Here is a 7257-nt window from a genome sequence, read left to right as displayed (position 1 = left end):
TACACCTACAGGGCAAAAGCGTCACCCATGTCTTTCCAATTAACGCTGTCCAATTAGCCCTCCTATGTGGTGTCAAATGCAAGTCTTTAGAGTGCGACTGCCCGTCACATATGCTTTTGTGGATATCTCGAAGCTTACATGCACACTTCACGACAGCACACAACGCACTGAAGGACATATACTTGCGTTGTTGCCGCCGATGTACGCATCTGAGTGCATGAGTCCGCGGCTGCCCTGAATAACTACCGTCCTTTCTTTCGCTCCCAAGGATCAGATTTCTACCGTACGCATGCGAGCAATGAGACGCAACATCAAGCAAAGCAGCAGAGGGCACTCGCCTTCCGTGATCCATGGACGGCCTTGGCGCCATGATTGCCAGCAGGCTGGTTCTGGCGGCGACTAGTTCATGTGAGCATGATGCACCTTCCTGTCAGGAGTGAATTTTCTGGCAGCGAACAGGCTCTCCGAGCACGGCAATTTGAAAAAGCCCAATGATAATTTAAAGATTTAAAGATGTGTAGACACCTTATTTTGGTGGCATGTTTTCTTCCCTACAATGATTCAGAAGACACTGCTATGAATGAATCATCATGTGGTGTTTGCCTGGGACCTGTAAATAATTTATAATCAAATTTTTCTGCCATGCTGTCTCGATTTCAACAGCCGAGTGAAGACTGTGACATCAGAGAGGTTATATGTAACGTGAGGCATGAAAAAAATGCGATGTAATTGCTTTTTGATCGTTTTAATTCACTACAGTGTTGAAGCCAGCCTTCCTCAATAGTCGGAATGACAAATGTAGCAGCACCGATTATATTGCAGTTTCTCATGCCACGCATGACCTATAAGCTCACTTTGACGTCATAGTCCCCATTCATCTCTTGAAACTGAAACGGCGCGAGAAAGAAATTCGATTATAAATTATTTACTAATCATGGGAGAATCTTCATCATCAGCCTGATTACACCCAATGCAGGGTGAAGGCCTCTCCCATGTCTCTCCAATTAACCATGTCTTGCCAGCTGCGCCCACCTTATGCCTGCAAACTTCTTAATTTCATTTGCCCACCTAACCTTCTGCCGCCCCCTGCTATGTTTTCTTTCTCTTGGAATCCCTTAAGGACCAACAGCTATCTTACCTTCGCATTACATTCCCCGCTCAAGCCAATTTCTTCCTCTTGATTTTGGCTACGATGTCATTAACCCGCGTGTGTTCTCTCAACCACTCTTCCTGCTTCCGGTCTCTTAAAGGAGTATAGACACCTAATTTTGGTGGCATGTTTTCTTTTCTTCAATGATGCAGAAGACGCTACTAGGCATGAATCACCATGTGATGTTTGCCTACGACCGCTAAATAATTTATAATTGTTTTTTTCTGGCATGCTGTTTCAGTTTTGGAACAGCCGAACGATGGCTCTGACGTCAAAGAGGGCTTTTCCTTCACGTGAGCCATGGAAAAATGTCCATAGAATCGGTGCTTCATTGTTCTAATTTACTGCAGTGTTGAAATCAGCCTTCCTCAATTGCTGGAATGACAACAAATGTGCAAGCAGCGATTATATTGCTGTTTTTTCATGTCTAGTGACGTGTAAGCACACATTGACGTCACTGTCCTTGTTCAAGTGTTGAAGCCGAAACTGGACGAAAAATAAATGCTATTAAAAATTATTAAGCGGTCGTAAGAGATTACTAGCTGCTACTCCATGTATAATAATGCCTTATGCATCATTACAAGCAAGAAAGCACGCACCCAAACGGTAGGTGTTATACTGCTTTAACGTTACGCCTATAATTTTTCTTTCCGTGGCTCACTGCGTTGTCCTCAGCTTAAGCTGAACCCTTTTTTGTTAGCCTCCACTTTTCTGCCCCATAGGTGGGTACTGGTAAGATACAGCTGTTGTACACATTTCCCTTGAGGGACATTGGTAAACTGCCATTAATGACCTGAGAGACCCTGCCATATGCGCTCCATCGCAATCTTATCCTTGTAGTTATTCCCTCATAATCCGGATCAGTTGTCACTATTGATACCTGCCCTAAATAGACGTATTCCTTTACCTTTTCCCTTACCTCGCTACCAATTGTGAACTGCTGTTCTCTTGCTAGACTTGAGAATAGGAGAATACCACAAGGTAATCCATGTATAATAATGCCTGATGCCTCATTAGAAAGCAAAAACACACACCCAAAAGATGGGTGTTTATACTCCTTTAAAGCTAGTTGGTGCATTACAGAATGTGAGTCACCAGTGTTACCAGTAAAACACTTTTCCATCATATTTTGATCTGTTGATTGAAATCAAGTTTTTTTGTGTTCTAGTTAGTGGTATTTCATTATTTCTTTGCTCCTTATTTGGAAAAATTATTTCTCGGGACTCTGACCAGGCTCAAGAAGTGTAATGTGATAGTAAACAGAATATGTTTGAAAATGCTCTGAAGTTGCCGTTTAATTTACCTTGTACATTAGTCTTTTGTAGCAAATGTGAACACTTTTCATACTTTGCAGTCTTCCACTAGCATGGATCCTGCTGCACCACAGAACCCGGATATCTTGCTGAGGTCAGCAGCCAGGTATGAAGGTGTCGCATATTTAGAATGTAAGACAAGTGGGCTTTGATGCCCCATCGGCCAGTGCTGATAAAGGAGCAGAACACAGACGGAAGACGAGGCTGACAAAGTTCAGTTTGGTGCTCAGGAACGCTTGGCTACCGGGGTGCGCCGTGCTAACAAAGATTGTGGCCATCCACACTTCTTGTTTGATTTGCGTTTTACAGTTGTGGAGGGGCTGGGTGCGCAGTGCTAACAAGAAGTGTCGACGGCCACAATCTGCTAGCACAGCGCACCTCGGTGGCCAAGCGTTTCTGTGTGCCAAACTGAACTTTGTCAGCCTCGTCTTCCGCCTGTGTTTTGCTCCTTCTTCAGCACGGGGCGCTGGGAAATCAAAGCCCAATTGTCGATCTTACAAGAATGATTTTGTAAGCTTGAAATGCTTTTAGCTCTCATCCTTGATAAATGCAGGCAAACAATCTAGAAACCGGAAACATGGGGATTAGCATCACTGCACACCTCTCGGAAATGGGAAATTTTCTGTCCGAATAATATGAAGCAGAAAAAAAAATTGTCTGCAGAGCAGCCCTAGGCACATTTTTAACCTGCGGCAGCTCGGAGCAGTATTGCTTAGCGATGGCTTTGTGGTCGAAACACAGTTTTTGTTTGTGTTCTAGTTGTTGACATTCCATTATTTTGCAGAATTATTTCTTGCAACTGAGACAAGGTTCAAGAAGTGTAATGTGATAGTAAACTCAAAGTGCTTTAAAATATCCTGGAGATGCCAATTAAAGGAACACTGAGGGAGAAATTGAAGTTGGCTTGTATCGATAGAATATAAGCTCCTGATCACAAAAACACAACTCTTACTGAAAAACAAAGCTCTTGTAAAGTAGAAAATAGCAAGAACCAAAATACATGTATCGACGCCACAGGGCAATCTCGCAAGTACAAGCGTGATGACGTCAATGGACAAGAGACGCCACGTTGAAGAATTTTCCTTCCTACATGAAGCTGCGAATCTGAGGCTGACAAAAGAAGGTTGCACGGTTCAATATTGAAGTAAATTTTGTTTTAAAACCGATAGTGCACTTTTATCACACAAGGAAGACAGACAAAAGACAACCTGAATGTTGGAAGCAAAGAAAGCCGACGCTTGGCGGCTCCACAGGCGGCCAGGAAAGTTTCGACTTGTTATGGCGCTTCGTGTCTATGAGCTTTGTGTGCCTAATGGTTTTATTTTAACGCGTCTCGATTTACAAGTGCCGAACAGCAGAGGAACTCCCGTGCCGCTTCAAGTGCTAGTTAACCTTTGAAGGAGCCTGTTAAGGCTGGTCAGATGATTGCCGCGGTCGATGAAAAAACCATGATGGCACGATGGTCGGTGATCATACAAGGCAGTTAGCAGTATAAAGAGCACTTGTGTCGTCGTACGCTCGCCCGCGAAACATTCCCGGCTGTGCCAGTCAACTTCAAACTACTTAATGGAAATCATTTATTAGGGACGGAGACAAGGTACAAGGCAGTTAAAAAAAAATTGATGGCCTAGCTGTGTTAGGCAGGATATACGTAGCGAAAGCGCGGAGACTTCTGCAGCGGAAGAGTGCACTCACTAGATGCGCCTTTATTCATGGTTAAATCTTCAGCCGTCATGGCGGAGTGGTAGAGTCCGCCTCAAACTACAATGGCCCTGGTTCGATTCCGAGCCTCGGCACAGGTTTTTTTTTTATTCAGTGAGTGGGTGGGGGGTTTCAGTGGCGCGCATAGATGCCACCACCGAATACGTTGGTTAGCGGATAAGCGCAGGCTCTGTTAAAGGGACAGTTAGGAGAACTCTATCAAATTATTTTTGTTAGCAAAATCTGATAGTTCGGCATTTCAAGGCATTGTTGCCCGCCTGTCCGGGAGTGAAAGATGCATTTATTTCAAAGAAATTTGGATTCAAAGTTGAAAAAGTTTTTCTCGCCACTCCGATTCAAACTCGGGAACTTTATGACATCACGGCACACTCTTATGACGCTACAGGACGCAGTGACGTGAAACGTGACGTACGCGCAGACGTGATTTCTCGCGGCTAGCAGTGTGGTCTAGCAGCCGAAATGAAAAGCTACTGCCGCCGCACGTTGAAGGCATCTATCGGGGGTCGCTACTGTCGCTTCGTTTACGTTTGCACCGGCGTCTTGTCTGCGTTATGATCGATCCCGTTCCCGAACCTGACGACGAAGTTCTCGCAAAAACTCCGGCCTGCATTTCAGCGACCTCAGCCCCACAGAGCGTGCGATGCTTTTGAGGGAGCACGGTTAGGTTAGGTGCCGGCGGGTTGTTTCCCCCTTCCGCCATGAGCAGCCGTTGCAAATCAAATATCATAACCCCAGTGGGGGGAGTCACAAGGGGCCAGGACAAGGTCGGTGAGTCGCGCCCATTGGAGGCTGGCCGGGGCTTAGGGGCGAACGGATTGCGATTCCTTGATTGGCGCGGTTGCACGGTGCAGAAGGCGGCATCAAGGTCTCCCACGGTTGCAAGGGCCAGGTTGTTTATTTTATTTTTTGCCAAAAAAAAAACCGGATGGATACTCAAGGGCGCTTGCGTTTAAAGTTGGCGGCTTGAAAGTAAAGCCACGCTTCAACGGCTTCCGCGCGTTTCCGGCGGTACGGGGTCTACTGGATCGGGCTCTCTCGCCCACTTGCATGTACCCTTCATATGTGTACTGTGAATGGAATAAATTAGCCGAGAGCTCGAAAACAACAGCTGCGTTCAACTGCCGAAGCTATTGAATGACGTCACAACACGTACCTCGCCACAGAGCTGAATCGGTCTGGCCGGCCGGCGGTGGCTGGCGCACCCTCCGCAAAATAGAGACATGCTTAAAGTCTCCGCCAGTGCGGTCAGAGTACGCCGAAACTGCCGAACGCGGTCGGCGGTCAAGCACAGTTGGAGCATAGAGGGTCTCGGTTTGGCCGATGTGACGTCGCCATGCAGCGCGCGCGCATTACTCCGGAGCGTAAACGCACCTTAACAGAGCCTGCGCTTAACAGCTAACCAACGTATTCAGTGGCGGCACCTATGGTAGCCACTGAAACCCCCGCCCACTCACTGAAAAAAAAACCTGTGCCGAGGCTCAGAATCGAACAAGGGCCTTTGTAGTTTGAGGCGGAGACTCTACCCACTCCGCCACGACGGCTCAAGATTTAACCATGAATAAAGGCGCATCTAGTGATTGCACTCTTCCGATGCAGAAGTCTCTGCGCTTTCGCTACGTATATCATGGCCTAACACAGCTAGGCCATCAATTTTTTTTAACTGTCTTGTACCTTGTCTCCCGTCTCTAATAAATGATTTCCGTTCAGTAGTTTGAAGTTGACTGGCACAGCCAAGAATGTTTCGCCGGGCGAGCGTGGGAAGACACAAGTGCTCTTTATACTGCGAACTGCCTTGTATGATCACCGACCATCGTGCCATGATAGTTTTTCATCGACCGTGGCGATCATTTGACCAGCCTTAACAGGCTCCTTCAAAGGTTAACTATTACTTGAAGCGGCACTTGGAGTTCCTCTGCTGTTCGGCACTTGTAAATCGAGGTGCGTCAAAAACAAAACCTCGGGGCACGCAAAGCTCATAGACGCGAAGCGCCATAACAAATCGAAACTCTCGTGGCTGCCTGTGGCCCCCCAAGCATTGGTTTTCTTTGCTTCCAACATTTAGGTTGTCTTTTGTCTGTGTTCCTGGTGTGTTAAAAGTGCGCTATCGGTTTAAAACAAAACTTACTTCAATATTGAACCGCGAAACCTTCTTTTGTCAGCCTCAGAGATTTAGCAGCTTCCATGTAAAAAAGAACATTCCTCCAAGGTGGCGTCTCTTGTCCTATGACGTCATCACGCTTGTACTTGCGAGATTGCCCTGTGGCGGCGATACCTGTGTTTTGGTCCTTGCTATTTTCTACCTTACAAGAGCTTTGTTTTCAGTAAGAGTTGCGTTTTTGTGATCAGGAGCTTGTATTCTCTCGATACAACGCAATCTCAATTTCTCCTCAGTGTCCCTTTAATGCGCGTTTATAGCCTGGCGTAACGCATGCGCGCGCACTGCACACCAACGTCACGTCGGCCAAAGCGAGACCCTCTATACTCCAACTGCGCTTGACTGGTGACGCGTTCGGCAGCTTAGGCGCACTCTGACCACACTGGCGGAGACTTGGAGCATGTCTCTATTTCGCGCCGAGTGCGCCAGCTGTGCCAGCCAGACCAGACTGATACGGTTCCGCGGCGAGGTGCGCGTTGTGACATCATTCAATAGCTTCGGTCGTTGGGCGGTGCTGTTCTTTTCGAACTCTCGGCTAATTTAATCCATTCACAGTACACATCTGAAGGTACATGCAAGTGGGCGAGAGAACCGATCCAGTGGACCCTGTACCTCCGGAAACGCAGAGAAGCCGTTGAAGTGTCGGCCTTACTTTCAAGCCGCCTACTTTAAATGCGAGCGTCCTTGAGTACCCATCCGTTTTTGTGGCAAAAAAATAAATAAATAACCTCGCCCTTGCAACCGTGGGAGACCTGGACGCCGTCTTCTGCACCGTGCAACCGCGCCGTTCAAGGAATCACAATCTGTTGACCCCAAAGCCCCGGCCAGCCTCCGATGGCGGCGACGCACTGACCTTGTCCTGGCCCCCTCGCGACTCCCCGCACTGGGGTTATGATATTTAATTTGCAATGGCTGCT

General features: G+C 47.2%; 1 long non-coding RNA gene across 1 annotated transcript in view; it reads left to right on the top strand.

The window, feature by feature from the left end:
- Positions 1-271: 271 nt before the first annotated feature.
- Positions 272-7257, top strand: part of LOC144107998 (uncharacterized) — a 48897-nt gene continuing 41911 nt past the window's right edge. The window contains exons 1-2 of the long non-coding RNA XR_013309459.1: positions 272-408; positions 2505-2569. This is a non-coding gene — a long non-coding RNA (uncharacterized LOC144107998). The remainder of the gene's footprint in view (positions 409-2504; positions 2570-7257) is intronic.

The sequence above is a fragment of the Amblyomma americanum genome, chromosome 1, assembly GCF_052857255.1.
Source record: "Amblyomma americanum isolate KBUSLIRL-KWMA chromosome 1, ASM5285725v1, whole genome shotgun sequence".
NCBI classification, from domain to species: Eukaryota; Metazoa; Arthropoda; class Arachnida; order Ixodida; family Ixodidae; genus Amblyomma; species Amblyomma americanum.
This window is presented reverse-complemented; position numbering and strand designations above follow the sequence as displayed.